Genomic DNA, 18,453 nt, shown 5'->3' with positions numbered 1-18,453 from the left:
CCAAGGGGGCAGAAACCCCTAGGCACAGGGTTTTTTTTGGGGGCGCCACTGTCACGCAGGGGGAGCGACCCCGTAGGCAAGGGTCGCTCACGGGTGGGGGTGGGGGACAAATTTATTTTAGGCCATTTCTGCCCCCCTGGGGCTGGCTGAGCTAGAGGCCAAAATCCACAGGTAGGCACTGTTTTCTATGAAAAAATGTGATGTGTCCACGTTGTGTTTTGGGCCATTTCCTGTCGCGGGCGCTAGGCCTACCTACACAAGTGAGGTATCATTTTTAACCGGAGACTTGGGGTGGAAGGAAATGTGTGGCTCCTCTCTGATTCCAGAACTTTCTGTCACCGAAATTTGAGAAAAATGTGTTTTTTTAGCCAAATGTTGAGGTTTGCAAAGGATTCTGGGTAACAGAACCTGGTCAGAGCCCCACAAGTCACCCCATCTTGGATTCCCCTAGGTCTCTAGTTTTCAAAAATACACAGGTTTGGTATGTTTCCCTCGGTGCCGGCTGAGCTAGAGGCCAAAATCTACAGGTAGGCACTTTGCAAAAAACACCTCTGTTTTCTTTCAAAAAATGTGATGTGTCCACGTTGTGTTTTGGGGCATTTCCTGTCACGGGCGCTAGGCGTACCCACACAAGTTAGGTATGATTTTTATCGGGAGACTTGCGGGAACGCTGGGTGGAAGGAAATTTGTGGCTCCTCTCAGATTCCAGAACTTTCTTTCACCAAAATGTCAGGAAAACGTGTTTTTTTAGCCACATTTTGAGGTTTGCAAAGGATTCTGGGTAACAGAACCTGGTCAGAGCCCCACAAGTCACCCCATCTTGGATTCCCCTAGGTCTCTAGTTTTCAAAACTGCACAGGTTTGGTAGGTTTCCCTAGGTGCCGGCTGAGCTAGAGGCCAAAATCTACAGGTAGGCACTTTGCAAAAAACACCTCTGTTTTCTTTCAAAAAATGTGATGTGTCCACGTTGCGTTTTGGGACATTTCCTGTCGCGGGCGCTAGGCCTACCACACAAGTGAGGTATCATTTTTATCGGGAGACTTGGGGGAACACTGGGTAGAAGGAAATTTGTGGCTCCTCTCTGATTCCAGAACTTTCTGTCACCAAAATTTGAGGAAAATGTGTTTTTTTAGCCAAAGTTTGAGGTTTGCAAAGGATTCTGGGTAACAGAACCTGGTCAGAGCCACACAAGTCACCGCATCTTGGATTCCCCTACGTCTCTAGTTTTCAAAAATGCACAGGTTTGCTAGGTTTCCCTAGGTGCCGGCTGAGCTAGAGGCCACAATCTACAGGTAGGCACTTTGCAAAAAACACCTCTGTTTTCTTTCAAAAAATGTGATGTGTCCACGTTGCGTTTTGGGGTATTTCCTCTCGCGGACGCTAGGCCTACTCACACAAGTGAGGTATCATTTTTATCGGGAGACTTGGGGGAACGCTTGGTGGAAGGAAATTTGTGGCTCCTCTCTGATTCCAGAACTTTCTGTCACCAAAATGTGAGGAAAATGTGTTTTTTTAGTCCAATGTTTGAGGTTTGCAAAGGATTCTGGGTAACAGAACCTGGTCAGAGCCCCACAAGTCACCCCATCTTGGATTCCCCTAGGTCTCTAGTTTTCAAAAATGCACAGGTTTGGTAGGTTTCCCTAGGTGACGGCTGAGCTAGAGGCCAAAATCACAGGTAGGCACTTTGCAAAAAACACCTCTGTTTTCTTTAAAAAAATGTGATGTGTCCACGTTGCGTTTTGGGGCGTTTCCTGAAGCGGGCACTAGGCCTACCCACACAAGTGAGGTATCATTTTTATCGGGAGACTTGGGGGAACATAGATTAGCAAAACAAGTGTTATTGCCCCTTGTCTTTCTCTACATTTTTTCCTTCCAAATATAAGAGAGTGTGTAAAAAAGACATCTATTTGAGAAATGCCCTGTAATTCACATGCTATTATTGTCACCTCGGAATTCAGAGATGTGCAAATAACCACTGCTCTTCAACACCTTATCTTGTGCCCTTTTTGGAAATACAAAGGTTTTCTTGATAGCTATTTTTCACTCTTTATATTTCAGCAAATGAATTGCTGTATACCCGGTATACAATGAAAACGCACTGCAGGGTGCAGCTCATTTATTGGCTCTGGGTACCTAGGGTTCTTGATGAACCTACAAGCCCTATATATCCCCGCAACCAGAGGAGTCCAGCAGACGTAACGGTATATTGCTTTTGAAAATCTGACATTGCAGGAAAAAGTTACAGAGTAAAACATAGAGAAAAATTTATGTTTTTTCACCTCAATTTCAATATTTTTCTTTTTCAGTTGTTATTTTCTGTAGGAAACCCTTGTAGGATCTACACAAATTACCCCTTGCTGAATTCAGAATGTTGTCTACTTTTCAGAAATGTTGCGGTTTCTGGGATCCAGCATTGGTTTCATGCCCATTTCTGTCACTGACTGGAAGGAGGCTGAAAGCACAAAAAATCGTAAAAATGGGGTGTGTCGCAGTAAAATGCCAAAATTGTGTTGAAAAATTGGGTTTTCTGATTCAAGTCTGCCTGTTCCTGAAAGCTGGGAAGCTGGTGATTTTAGCACTGCAAACCCTTTGTTGCTGCCATTTTCAGGGTAAAAAAACCACAAAATGCCTTCTGCAGCCGCTTTTTCCCATTTTTTTGAAAAAAACGAAATTTTCACTGTATTTTGGCTAATTTCTTGGCCTCCTTCTGGGGAACCCACAAAGTCTGGGTACCTCTAGAATCTCTAGGATGTTGGAAAAAAGGACGCAAATTTGGCGTGGGTAGCTCATGTGAAAAAAATGTTATGAGGGCCTAAGCGCGAACTGCCCCAAATAGCCAAAAAAAGGCTCGGCACAGGAGGGGGAAAAGGCCGGCAGCGAAGGGGTTAAGACATACTCTTGTCATATACATCAAAAAGAAAAAGCTTTCAATAAACATATCTTTCATAAAAATAATATGAAAATTAAACACATATTAGGATGAGGTAACATGGAACCCAAACACTATTTCAGCTGACTCGCAATAGATTGCAGCCAGTAAAAGTGGATGCTTAAATTATTTTGGTAAGGAAATGTTTAAATCTGAAAGAAATGAGTAGGAAGGAATGAATCAAGGGACAAAATATCGACAATTCGAAAGCAATAATGAACGGGGAAATACAATTACATCAACCAGCCTGGATGGAGCTTTTATGATTCAAAAAATGTTAATCTTGATGTATGCATATACTGCGAAGTAACACCCTTGGTGACGTAAACAGGAGTACATTGTGAATTCTGTTTGATCCACTGGCCGGTTTCAGGCCAAGAAGAGCAGAAACATATTTATTATGAGTGAGGGTTAGAAATCGTCCACAGATCTATTTTAAATGCCAGTGGATGGTGTGAAAAAAGTTCGAATTACTCAACAGTGTACATTTGTAATCTTTATTCCTGGAAATGTGTGTTGGATGCTGTTTTTTCCAATAAACATGCAAAGGGAGAGGGGAGGAATGCTTGAAAGTCTTGGAAATCGCTCGAGGTAGCCTTTCAAACCATGGTTCGTTTGCCCACCATGCCAAAGCAGTTGTATGCCATTTCTCATTTTTCCTTCGTGCTAGCAACAACCATGTGAAACCTTATCCACCCAGGTAGATGGCACGGCATCTTAGAAATCCACACCGCTGGCATTTTATCATGGTCAGGTTCTCTGTGATATCAGAGTCCAATTAATGTATGTAAAGAGATGGCTTCTCCGATAAAACACGTGTCAGGTTATGTTTCTCTGCTGAGGTACTCGTCAATTAATCAATAGGGATTACAAACACTTGTAAGTATAGCAAGCACACATTGGACCTTCCTGTTTACTCGGCATGCCATCACAGTCACTGACACATGCCCCTCTTTTCTACAAAACCCACTCACGATACTTCGAAAGCATGATTGAAATATGAATAAATATGAATTAAGTGTAGCAGTGATCAATTTATCCATGTGCACGACATGCGCCTCAACAGAAATACAGCCAGGCAAGTACACAGACTTGAAGTATAATACAGCACATATTTAACATACTCAAATTATACCTTAGGTAGTACAATTGTACTGGGGAGGTGCTACTGTACTCCCATGACACAGCATGCAAGATCATGTTTGCCTGGTATGTTTTGCAAAGATCACCTTGTAACAATCACTAACACACAGCACGCTGCTCAAATCCAGACCGCCTTCCCGGCCCCCGAAGGTGTAAAACCATACAAACAACCTGGGTCTTCCCACTTCACAAGATTTGCATTGCTGGTTGTCTTACTAGAATTAGACACAGTTCTGAGTCAGTGAATTATCATTTTCTTACCTAAAAGGCAGTCGTGGGCATGTGAAGTTTCAACAAGAAGGACAATATAGTCCACTCTCAGTACCACTTTCCGTTTCCATTGTGGGTCACCATTGTGATGACTGTGCAATATCCTCCTTTTCCCATTTAGTGAAGGCAGAATATGATAATGTGCTTATAGATTATATATTACATCTAATATGCTACCTGCTACATGCGTTAATTTATGGATGTGGCAGATGCATACGTGCAGGTTCAGACGTGTGTGGATGTTCTAGTGACTTCTTAATGCATTGAGACCTGTTGCATATCTTCCATTCCATCCGTCACCTGTTTTGGTTGTTTCCATAGACTGTGCACCATTTACTTAAAACTTGCTCTTCGACATTTCCTAGTGTACTACATGTTGTAAGCGGTATGTTGGAGCATTAAGGAAAGAGAGGCCATCTAGTATAGTGTAAACGATCACACAGAAAAGCCAGTCAGCACCACTAGTATTGTGTCCCACTCCCACTCTGTAACATGTGAATTTAAATCGGTATTTTTCATTTATAAAGCGCATGAAACCAGGAGGCATCAAACCTCTAACATGTGTGGCCTGTTCGGCTCTGTATGGGAGTGGTCGAATCACATCAACTCCAAGGGTCACATTTCCAGACAGGCTTTGGTTTGGACAGAAGTCGCCTTCGAGTTCGTTTCTACACCTTGTTTTGCTAGTGCGAGAGCGAAATCAATAAACTAACACCTAGCCCTTTTCGTCTTGAGGCAGGGCATAAGGACCAAAAAGCATGTGGGTGTTACCATGGCGCCAGCCCTTTATGTGCATAAGATAAGCACAGACTTCATTTCAGAAGGGCTGCAATGCGGCACATAGCAATATTATATGGTACAAGTAGGCATGATCTGAGTAACACCTGGGACATTTATGTGAGGCAGTGCCAAGCATCCTTTGTAGCCACATTGGAGTCACTCATGTATGATGGATTCAATACAATTGTAGCAGTTTCAGGCGTGTGCTTCTTCAAAACCTTAGGAACTCGGCCCACGATATTAAACCAAACCTTATCCAACAGATCGATCTATAAGTCTTGACTCCATCAGAACTGGAGGACAGGAAACACTGACCCCATTCCCTTCCCTAGCGCCTCATACACGATTGTGATCCTATGTTTCTTGGAGCCCTCTGGCAAAGTGTATACAATGCAGGGTCATGTCAAGTTCGACCTCTGGGTTCAAACCACTACATGTGTCAGGAACTGTCCCGATGGAAGTACATAGGGGCATATTTATACTCTGCTTGCGCCAGATTTGCATCATTTTTTTTAGGTAAATTCGGCGCAAAACTTACACCATATTTATACTTTGATGCCCGAGCCCGCGAACGCCCAAATTCCGCCATGTGCGTCAATATTTGGATGCGTGAAACTGCTTTGCTTTATTGACATACAAGGTAGGCGGTCCAGGCCAAAAATTGACTTAAACACCTGGGTGCCATATTTATCTTCCTGCGCAAAAATCCTGCACGGCTGGGAAGCGGAGTCGGAAAATTATGCACAGCCCGATTTGCGTAAATAATTAATTCCTGGGTCAGGGCAGGTGTTATAATGTGGCAAACACACCAGTACTTAAGAAAAACACACAGAAGCAACAGCAGAGCTCAAAAAGGAAGACATGGAGGGGCTCTTTATCCAGCATGCATGAAGACGCAGAGCACAAGACCAACAGCAGCAGCTTCCACCACACCAGCAGGGACCCCAAAGGCAACGCAGAAGGCAGGAGAGGACATTCCGGACAAAGGACAACCCTTCAGGGACTCAGGGAACATGACATCATCCAGAGGTACAGACTAAACTGGCAAGCCATTCAGCAGCTGCTGTGCCACATTGAGCCACAGTTGGCACCCAGCTTGCAGACACCCCACATCATTCAACCAGAGACCAAGCTGATAGCTGTCCTCCACATGTTGGCAAGTGGCTCTTTTCAAACTACTGGTGCCCTGGTTGCAGGGATCTCACAGCCCTCATTCTCTGCCTTCCTACACAAGATACCGAATGCCATCATCTCCCTCACACCCCACCACATCAGCTTCCCCAACACACAGCTGTAGCAACAGGAGACCAAGCAAGGCTTCTACCAAATCAACAGCTTCCCACACATGCTTGGTGCCATTGACTGCACACATGTACGGATTGTGCCACCTGCTGCAACTGAGCATCTATACCACAACAGGAAGCACACACACTCCATCAATGTGCATGCCATTGTGGATCACCGGGATTTGATCACCAACATCGTGGCAAAGTATCCTGGGAGTGTACATAATTCATTCATCTTCTGCCAATGCACCATCAATCAACACTTCCAGGATGGACGATATGGAAATGGCCTACTTGTTGGTAAGTACAGAAACCCAGTTATATACACACTGCACAGCAACCCTGTAGGACATACAGCACATACACCACAACATTGACACGTGGCCAGGAAGACACTGAGGTTGTGACACTGCTAGTCATGTTTGATATCCTGACCCACTGGGATACACACCTATGAACCAAATGACAGATGCAAATAACAACAGATGCCACTCCAGAGACACAAGGGAACAATTTAAAACCACACAGTGACAATGACATGGCCTTAACTGGCAGTACAACTTTGAATAATAATCTTCTAACATCACATCAATAACACTCAATCACACACCCTTCCAAACAATATGTACTGTGTAAGGGGTATGCAATGTGTTTCGCTGCAGGTCTAACACAATGACACACATAGCATGATGATGATGACTCCAATGAATGGAACATGGAATCATTGAGGCTGTACCAACATCTCACATCACTCCGGGTGTGGCATTGCCCACTACCAATAAGCAAGTGGACTGTACTAAGAACACATATTGATGTGACAATATTGCAAAGTGCACATTGCTACACATACGGATTGAGACAATTTCACACATACACAACAGATGTACAGGCATATGGACTTTCTGATACTTAAACCTTCACCCCCACAATCAAGTTAGCCAGCTTACCTGGAGCAGGTTCAGTAGTGTAGGTACATGGTTGAACATGAGCCAACTTGGTGAGGACAGAAAAATAGGTTTGCATAGAACTTGTCACACATGGGATACTTGTGCATTGTCAATTGTCAACACTCCAGTGCTGCCAACTTATGGAGATATGTTGTACATTTTCACCTAGCCAAATCAAAGGGCCTCACTGATGTTTAATAAATTCCATTGCATATGTTAAATTGGATGGGATGTCTGGCCATATAGATGCAACCGTGTTACCACTACTGTGGAATTGATTCTGTGTATGGAAGTATCATGTCACCCCCAGTTAAGACACATGGACACCTCTTTCACATGACCTGATGTATGGGAATACACAATGTACTGCAAGTCTACAAAAATACTGCTGACATCCGGTCAATCAGGCAAACACCAGTTCAGATAATGAAACATCCCAATGCTGATGGTACATCCTAGAAGCCTAGGACTCCACACAATAACACAAACACAAATGAGTCACAGACAACTCGAGATAACAACTGCCATGCAAAGTGATAATCATGGTGCAAGCTCCATCAAAATTTTCTCTCATTTTCTCTTTCAGCTGATCAGGGGTACGGTATCCAGACATGGATCATGACCCCATTTGCAAACCCAAGCACTGCAACAGAGCATGCCTATAATGAGGCACATCACAGGACCCGAACCATAGTAGAGAGGACCTTTGGCATCCTGAAGTCAAGATTCAGGTGCCTCAACATCACCGGAGGCAGCCTCTTATATTCCCCAGAAATGGTCTGCAAGATAATTCTGACCTGTGCCATCCTTCACAATATATGTGTAAGGAGGAACATTCCCCTCTATGAACCAGACCCACAAATGTCTGAAGAGAAGGAAGAGGAGGATGCTGTCCATCAACATGAGGGGGACCATCCAAACACTGCTGCAGGATTGCGTCGGAGACAACACATTGTGCAAAACCTCTTTACCATAGTCACCATCACCACTTTCTTACCATATCTCATTAAACACCTAATCTAATCACTCAATCATGGTCTGGGTAATTATTTATGCATCACATGATCCCTAGGAATCACAATCTGAGTTTCGCCTCATGGAGAAGTGCAGTAATACAGATTAGGATACTGAAAAAGCCATATCACATTTGTTGGGTATGAATGTACACCCAACTTCACACACAGTGTAAATGACATATATAGGGGGTTATTCTAACTTTGGAGGAGTGTTAATCCATCCCAAAAGTGACGGTAAAGTGACGGATATACCACCAGCCGTATTCTGAGTTCCATAGGATATAATGGACTCGTAATACGGCTGGTGGTAAATCCGTCACTTTTCCGTCACTTTTGGGACGGATTAACACCTCCTCCAAAGTTAGAATAACCCCCATAGTGTTCATTTCACATTTGAAGGGCAATGTCAAAGTAGCACAACTATGGGACACATCCATGTTGGCAACATGGTTCATTGCAGCATATGGCACACAACTAAGACACCATCAATCACCAGTACAAAACCCACTTCATACATGAGCCAGTGGATTTGCAATTGCATTAGTAACAGGAATGTGTGACCACACCCTTGACAGCAGTAATTGTGACATCAGCTATCTCTGCAAGGAGCATGTGTGACAAGAAGTCCATGTAAGCTGCAAATGGATAGCCCAAGTGCCCCAAGTATGACAAGCATTGCTCGCAAGACATGCCCTGTGCATGCCATCCCAGGTTATAATTTCTGTCACAGCCATTTATTCAGTCTCTCCCCACCCTTCTCTAGGTGGCCCTGTAACAGGAGTATATGTACCCTGATAATCCATCATCTACACACACCCAGACTCACATTCTGACTCTGGTGTGCTTCCCTCTTTAGTATGGCATGCCATAGTCCTAGTTCTTATGACTGCATGGACTGCAGGACCCAAAATGCACTGCCTGGTAGTCTGTAGGACCTGTAATCACCTGTCCATTGCTGCCCATGTGAAAGGTATTGTTGGCACTTTGAACTTGATTCTCACCTACAGGACTTGTGAGAGACTGAAGCTGCACACACCTGTGAGCACTTCCATGCACACCACCCATTTGAATCTGCACTGCCATTACTGCTGCCTGGAACTGCTTAGAAGCTGCCTTTTTATGTATATCCTTGTTGGGCATTGCTGTATTGTAAACCACTTGTGTAACACAGCCCTTGGGTTATTGTGTAACGCTCCAGCCAACAGCACAAATCCAGTTTTAATTATGCACTGTGTTGTTGAGGCTTTTCCCAGTCTTATTCGGCTCACTGTGCCTTTGCCTTGTTCATGTTAGTTCCTGATAGAACGTGCATCCTGTTAGCCTGATTGTCACCTATTTTTGTGTAACCATAGAAGTTCCCTGTGGCTACATTTCTCTCATAGTTGCTTTCCATGCCCTCACTTTCCTGCTGGGGTATTGCGTCTGGTAGGTCTACAATGAATCCACAAATATATTGTATAGTTTAATCATTTTACATATGGTATTAAGGTCTGGGACATATATTCAAATAGCCTAATCTTGGCACTATCCCTTGCCTGTGTTTCATGTATGCGTGAGTGACAAACAGTGACAGTGTACTATGGCTGTATGCATGGATTGGGAATGGTGCCTCCAGCACAAAAAACAAAGTTTGCTAAAGTACATGAAAGGACAAAACATGTTTGTGCCCTGACGGTCCACATACAGATTCACATTGGCTGCAAACCAATGATGGTGCTTGCGTGGTGACTAGCTGTGAGATTAATCAGCACAGAGACACTGATGTTCCCTGTTGCAGTGGGAATTTTAGAGTCCACCCTGTGTACAAATGTTGTGATGAAAGCTGCTGTGTTCTATTTACTGATCCATTACGTTTGTGAGGACACCAAGGTTACCCTGTTGTCAGCCTCATAAAACGTCTGTAGTGCCATAGTTCACATATCCCCATGTGTGTTGTCAATTCCCCTTTGGCTTTTGGTCAATTCTGCTTTGAAGGATACTCTGTTAATGCAGGGAATGGATCCACAGACTCATGAGTAGACCTGCTCTCAACAGTGACAACATGGAGGACAGTAATGACACCAGGTACACATGGCCACACACTTGAACTGGACACCTTTGTGGTATTACCCACTGAAAATATGTGAACACATGCAGCTTGGTCTGCTGATCCTCCACTGCTACACGAGTAACATAGGTCATATATAGTATATATAGGACTCAAACAGTGAAGTGACATTACATTTTTAGATTGTTTTGCAACTCTGTGCCACAAACACTGTACCTACAAAGCATTTTCAAATGACTGACTCATGGCTGGTATACAAACAGGTTACCAGGATGTGGTATGTAACATTCCTGTACATGTGATAGCTTACTCATTGCCATTATCAACCATCCTCGATCTATCCTGTGCATAGTATGTCATGGGAGATGTATTGTCCCAAAAGTCAGTGCAGTTCACACAGCATTAGATGCTACGTGTATGACAAAAACATATCCTGACTCATATCTACACTGAAAAGTTTGTGAAGGTTATCCACATTAACAACAACACATGCATGCAAGCACATTAATGAAAGCTCGTCTTGTGATGTTCACACAGAGGCCCAACAAAAATTGAAATAGCCAATTCGCAGACATTGACACACAGGCAATGAGTTAATGTATTAGGTTGCGTAGCCTTGCTATCCTTCATTGATGCACAACCTGCTCAAACTGGGTAATACTAATTTGTATTCAAAAAGTTTGGGTATCTATTGCGTCAGTAAAGAGTGCTCATCCGGTACAACAACTGGAGTATCATGGTCCACAGTAGTGTGATCTGCCACATGTGCCCAAACACTGAAATACACAATGCAGGTGCAAACAGCCTATCTTTGTACAGTTACAGCTGTAATTTACTTAAAAAATGTGAGAAATGACACAAACACAGTAAAAGACATAAATGTTGACGCAAACGCATAAAAAAAGATGCATATGCGTCACAAATCGGCGCATATGCGTAGAAAAATGACGCTCACAGCCATTCTACATCCATTGGCCCCAAGCGGTAATTCCTACACTGTACCCCATGAAATTGGTTACCAATGCTAAATATTTTGAACTATTGATGCGGGGTAATTTTAAAATTTTGACGCATCATAATAAAAATGCACCGCATTTCAGGCAGGAAGTGATGTAATAGGAAATCCTGTTTACAGAAATGATACAGTGGGTGTACTTTCACTTTCACTTTGCAGTCTGTGATTTTTCTAGACTGTGTGGCTGTGCTTAGAGTTTTGTCTGTCCCAACTGTGCTTTTGTCTCCTGTGTGCCATCCTATTTGTCATCTGTTTTATTTAGGGACAGTTGTGGTTAATGTGTGGTTAGGATAGGTTAGGTTAGTTGAGGTGTTTCCCTTACTTTCCGCATCCTATTTTTACAGTTGAACAAATACGTAGATACTCCTTTACAGTATGTCTCACATGCCTGGGGATCAGGGCCTTGACATGGGTGAACAGTGTCAATTGAGTATTTGCATTTGTGTTCCATCCTGCATCCAAATCCCAATTGAGCTGTCACATTAGCAGCTACACCAAAGCTTCTTCGCTAGGAATCTGCCATCCATTGCACACACACCACTCAATGTTACTATGTTTCACAATGTGTTGTTAAGTTTGGATGTATGTTCTCAATGTATGTTCTCAAACTGTCATACTTTGAGACCAGATTTGGTATTCAGGACACTGTGTTATGTCTGCCTGCAGCCTGATGTTCATGTGAACCCTGATAAGGTGAGTGATGGTATAATCTCATGTAGTATAGCATACGTAACTCACACCTATCATTTGTTACATTGTACAGCCACGTTACTTATTTGTACGAACACTCGTACACATCCATTCCTGCTGTATGGTGTGTATGATACATACCTAAAGATCGTCTGGAAGAAAAATTTTAAGATAATGATTTTCTGCTTAGATATCCCTTGAAGAAGACTTATTCTGTCCAACACAACTTTATACTGTAATTTGTCTTTTACTTCAGAATTAACCCTCAGGAAGGGCAGATGATGGTACAATCCAGACCACAGTGTATAGTTATCAGCCCACAATCTTTTAGGGCAGTTGTACTGACATTCTACGGGCATTGATATGAGGCAAAAAACAATAATCTCCCTCATGGTTGATGTGTCACATTACACAGAACCAAAGTGGTTGTGTAAGTGCTATTTATTTTAAAGTGCTCTAGTGCTATATCTACAGAGTCCAGGATTGTGAGTCCATTAGTGTGGAACCTTCCATTGTGATCCTACACAAGTGCAAAAGGACATGTCATTGGACATGCTGGGATGAAATGTCATACAGTGCAGAGGGACATGAATTGCCAATGAGGTAGTGAGAGACAATCACAGGGCATAGTGACAAGGTAAACAGTGGGCTGGAGAACAGTGCTTGTGAGCAGCTGTTGGAAGACTGGCATGTTACAAATCACAGGACCTTGGTTATAAGTGGCCATGTGTCAGGGACTTGTGCTACCGGGTACTCTTACGGGTGAAGGTGATCTGTTCCACGTCTTCATCTTCTGATGTGTGTGTCGCCTCCTCTGCCCTTGGTGGTGGTGGGTTTGAAGGGGCAACACATACTTAAGTGTTTGAAGACGTGGAGTCAAAAATCCTGGTAACTGCCAACTGTGGGGCTATTAAGGGCAGTACTGCAGCAAGGAGGAGCTGTTGGTTCTTAAGGATGGCAGCTACATCACTGTGGTAGGCAGCCAGGTCGGCCCTGAGGGGGTCAATATTGCATTTGTGCACACGTTGAAAGGTTTGTTGTTGGAGGTGTTGTGTCAACTCCCTTACTGCTGTACTGACTTCCTTCACACTTTGTTGAAGTTCATGCAAGATTGATCTTCGCCCTTGCATGGCTGCTGCCTTTTCTGCAGTTGACATCATGCACGAACGCACCCCCTCTAGGCTGGCTGCCATATTTTCCATCGCCACCCGCACCTCCTTGGCCAGCTCCCGCTGTACTCCAACTACAGTTCTCTCAAAGCTGGTGTCAGTGTCGTCAGAGTCCTCAGCTGAGTTGGAGCTGGCAGGTCGTACAACTGGGGGGTGGATGGGTCCTCTCTGATGGCTTCTGTATCTGTGCTCCTCCTTGCGACTGAAGGTGGGGTCTGGAGGGTTCCAAGGACATCTTGGAGGGTCTGCTGGTTGATGTTTGTCAGCTCATCATCCATGTCATCAGGGAAGTCCAGGACAGGCATATCCCCAGGAGAGCCATCGTTCTCTGCAATGAGATATTGTACAATTAGTGTGTCTGTGTTGTGGCATTTGTAATGTGACGTGCCTGACGTCCTATTAGTTGCAAATTGTGATCTGGGTTCCTGTTCATTGTTCCTGTCTTTAATATTAGCATTCTCCCAGGCCTATGCCCCACCTGCATGTCACATGTAGTGTGGGCAGTTTGGGGAATTGTCAGCGTCATATCCTCGAGGTGTAGGTTCTGCCCAAATTGTATGTTGCCACCTTATTGACCTACTCAACCCTCCGTCTACTTCCATTCTCATTTTGTGGCCTTGCACTGGCTGTGGGTGTTCTGATGGCACTTGCACCACATTTAACAATCTGGAACTGCCTCAGTCTCTGATATTTCACATCCAACTATATGTTGCTGAGACCTAGTATGTACTATGTATAGCACTGGCATGTCACACTACAGATGTTAGCATTGGTAGTGTGTAATGTTGATGTTGGGGAATGTGTGCTACGTAGGATTGCACTGAGAGGTGACAAAAAGTTGGTGCTGGTGTTCTGTCGCCTCTTTCACCAGTATTTCGTGCTCCTCTGCACTGAACCAACACTTCCTTTTTCTTCTTCTCTCTCTCCTGGGTCTTGTATGGGTCCTCCTGGCTGGTTCCTGGTCTGTTGTCATCTTCCTGGGGTCTCTCAAAGCTTCTGGGATCCATTTTGGCTCTCCTTTGCACATTTTGCTGTTTTTGTGCCGCTTTGTGATGCAATTGCATCAAAAAAAGGTGCGTATCCGGTTTGCGACGTCGTAAACCTGATCAAAGTCATTTTCGCCACGTTAACGCCATTTTTCTTGATGACGTGATGCATTGGTTTGAGTAAAAAAAAAATGACTCACACCAGTGGTTTGCACCGCCGAGCGCCAAAGTATAAATTTGACGCCCGAGGGTCGCAAAGAAATGGTGTTAGCCGGCGTTAAATTTTTTTATGCAAGACTGCATCAGTGCAGTTTTGCGTCAAAAAGTATAAATATCGGCCATAGAGCTCCAGCCCCAGGGACACAATTGATGCCCTCTCCACTGAGGTCTATTAGCCACCAAACCCTAGTGAAGCAGAACAGGCACCAGAAAGAAAGATCCAGGGACTACACAGCCATGCAGTGCCTTGGGTGAAGATATCATAACCAGCAGTGCCGAACTACCAGGAGCAGAAGTGGCGACCGTTCTGCTTTACAATCAAGCAAGTCACCTGAGGCCAAAAATACCTCACCTCAATCGTCACTTCAGGGCAATCCAAGTCATGAGCCACTATAATTGTGCCACTAAATATTATGCTATATATTCTGCTGCATCCAAGCCTGTGGCATCCAAGAGGGGAAAACAGTTTATCCAGGGCCACTCGACACCTGTATATCTCCAACATCAAATGAGAGAGTCAGCTATTAAGATTCCAAAACAATGAATTGTGCAACAGCAATGGGACATTAGTGAAACGACACAGTAGAGTGACCATTGTGGCCCATTGGTAAGAGCGGGAGCCTCCGTCAGAAATTCAATGAGGAGGTACCCATTACCTTACTGAGGTTGTATTTACAGCCATCATCTAGATCCCTGCAGGTGTGGACACGTAAATATTTAAACCTTTGTGAGGCAAACAGAATTGCAAAGTACCCGGCCTAGTCAGAAAGGATGCTCATGAATCAGACAGTGAGAAAATGCAGGACATATTCTTGTTGACAGTAGACCTGAAACTGCACCGGAGGTTTGCAATGCTCTCATAACCGGTGTGAGGCCATATGAGAAATTAGAATGTCATCTCCATATAAAGAAATTGAATGATTTTGGCCTGTATTTTGCAGATTGTGCCCAACACCCAGTAGGCAGACCTTGCTCACTAGTGGCTCCATTGCAAAAGCAAAGAGCAAGCATGATAATGGGACTCCTGTCTAATGCCTCCATGCATCTTTGAATTTGCCACAAATCTAATTCTTGCCCATCCTGAGCTCATGTGACAAATCTGTGTAGAGCAACTGAATCCAGGCCAACAACTCCTCACGAAACCCCATTCATTATAGCATTGCAAAGAAGTACTAACAGTGTAGGCTATCAAATGTCTTACCCATATCGATATTGGCTGATGCCACTATCTGATACCCCGCCAGTAACCCAGAAAATAAAAGAGGTGCCTGAGGTTAGAGAATGTGCTCTTGTCTGGGACAAAACTTCACTGGTCTGGGGCACTAAGAATGGCATGTACGATTGAACGTGGTTTGCTATTTTCTTCCTCGTGATTTTACAATCTAAGGATAGACAGTTGACGGTATGAACTCATATCTAGTGGGTCACCCCCATGTTTAGGGATCATGATCACAAAGGCAACCTGCAAGGACAGTTGCAATTATCCTACTTCGCAGGCCACTTCATATACCACTGTTAATTGTTTTAAAAGATGTTCCAGTAATCTTTTAAAAAACTCTATTGGGGGGCCATTGTTCCCAGACATCTTACCTTTTGCAAGTTGTTTGAATGCAAGGGCTAGCTCCTGTTCCATGATGATACCTTCCAAATCAAGTCTCTCTGGGATCAGTGTCATCTGGTTAGTGTTATTAAGAAGTAGTTTGGCTGGTCCTCATTCACATCTGTTGGAGGACCATAAAAAGTCTGATAATAGTAAAATAAAACCTGCACTGCCTGCCTAGACACACAGTGTCCCTCTGCATGACAGGTAGTGGTTATGATAGAATGAGGGTGTTTTGCTCTCACAAGACCTTCAACGACTGTTCCTGCAGCATGCCCCTCCACATGCCTCTGCATTGTGTATTCCCTTAAGCAGTGTGTTTCTATCACTTCTGATCCAGAAGACAATTTATTCACGGCTAAAATTGCCCGTTGGTCCAACAGAGGTAAACCCCACTCTGCCTAGTCCAATTGAGCCTGCAAGTCTAAACTGACTACAGAAGAGGTTTTAATGCATCCCCTGGATGTACAATTTAAAGGCACCACATTCAAACAATGATTAAATGTTGAGCCTGCATTTGTTTCAAAATAATACCTAATCCCCTTCACTGATAATACCACAATATGCAGCATCCTCCTTCGCTGAACACTGCAAGCCCTACATGGGTATACACTCCCTCAATATGCCCCACTGCAATGACAGGAGGAGTCGGCAATGGTCTGAATGAGTCATTGCTAAGTACTCTATGTTGTGCGCAGCCTCAGAGATCAGCTAGGAGGGGAGAAACACGTCTATTCTTGTGTGTAAGGGATGAATGTTAGATAAGTGGGAATATTCTGCCTTCATACTGTGGTGGTAATGTCAAAACCATAATAAATATGGTTAAAAAAAGTGGGACTATTCTCTGGTTAGGAGGTGTGCCTGTCTTCACACGTATATCAAGTGCTAATTATGGACCCAGATACCTCTCTGAGCTTGGGCACCCAACAGGGGGTAGGGGTGGGATAAGTTTCCAGCTATGCCGAGTACACAATTAAAGGCTCAGCCCACCAGCAAGGGCTCGACCAAGGTCCTTTCCATCAGATCATCCCAGGTATACGCTCCTTCCTTATTTGAGGTGGTAAAGTCAGAGGATATGAACAGGACACCTGCCCAGCCGTCAAGTTACAAACTCATATTGATCAACAGGATCAACCCCCTGCCATTCCATTTGAAAGGGCATGATGGCCTAACCCAGATCAGGACCCCTTTGGAATATACTGAGGATGTTGTGTAGAAAAGTTGGTCTCTCCAACAGGAGTGTAGTCTCTGCCCTTTGCAAGGTGCTTTCATCCAGTATGGCAATATGGACATTCTGCAAGTAGGTATATGTGGTGACACTTGATTGGCTGACCCACCCCTCTGATATAGGAAACAGATACCATACTGTCACATACACGGATGGTTCAGCACAACCAGCTGTTGGTACTACTCATCAATATTCATCTGCTTGCGCAGCCGTGAGCGGAGTGATGAAGGATGGAGTCTTCTATCCTCACAATACCTACATGCAGACCTTAGGGGACTGTGCAGCTCAGCTGGCTGAACTTAAAGTCCTTATTCTAGCGCTAGATTAGACAGAGCCAGGTTTGCTGATTTTAATTGTCTGTGACTCATACTACTGCGTCAAGACCCACAATGATTATCTTAATCATTGGCAAATGAACGGGTTCAGAGACTCTAAAGGGAACACCATAAAACACAGAACTCTGTAGGGGAGAGTGGCTGACCTTAAGGATAAGCTACCTTATGTCCATGTAGTACATACATTGGGCCATCAACGTTTAGGAGTACACATTACCAGCAATACTTTGGCTGATAAAGCGGCGAAATCTGCAGTAGCTATGGCTGCAGATTCTGACAGCTGTGAATACTTCAGATGACGGCAAGTCTCTCCCAAAAACATACCCTACAAAATATTCTTACCACATCAGTGCACATAATGTTGCCTATGCAACAATTCCTGAGGTTGGAGATCGAGCGATCCCCAACCAAGACCAGAGTTTAGATCTCATCAAAGCAGCACATGAGGTTGTTGCTTCTTCATGCTGGTATGTAACACTCTTACAGAAACGCTTCTGGTGGCCAGGTCTATAGAAATAGTACATCCTTTGTTGTGACATTTGTCAGAAAATTAAGGGTCCAACATCAAACGCCCACCGCAGACATCCCTCTTAGTGTTCAATAAGCCACTACAATGTGTGTACCTGGACCATTGCGGTCCACTTCTGCCCGATGGTGCATACAAATACATCTTATTCGTTGTAGATTCTTGTTCTAGATTCCTGTCGGTTTGGCCTCAGTGGTCTGCTGATGCTTGAATTGTTGATCTTTATCAGTACATATGCGGTTGCAGCATTCCATTTGAACCAGGGAC

Source organism: Pleurodeles waltl, chromosome 2_2, assembly GCF_031143425.1.
Source record: "Pleurodeles waltl isolate 20211129_DDA chromosome 2_2, aPleWal1.hap1.20221129, whole genome shotgun sequence".
In the NCBI taxonomy this organism is placed as follows: domain Eukaryota; kingdom Metazoa; phylum Chordata; class Amphibia; order Caudata; family Salamandridae; genus Pleurodeles; species Pleurodeles waltl.
The sequence above is the reverse complement of the archived record's forward strand: the minus strand, read 5'-3'. Positions refer to the sequence as shown.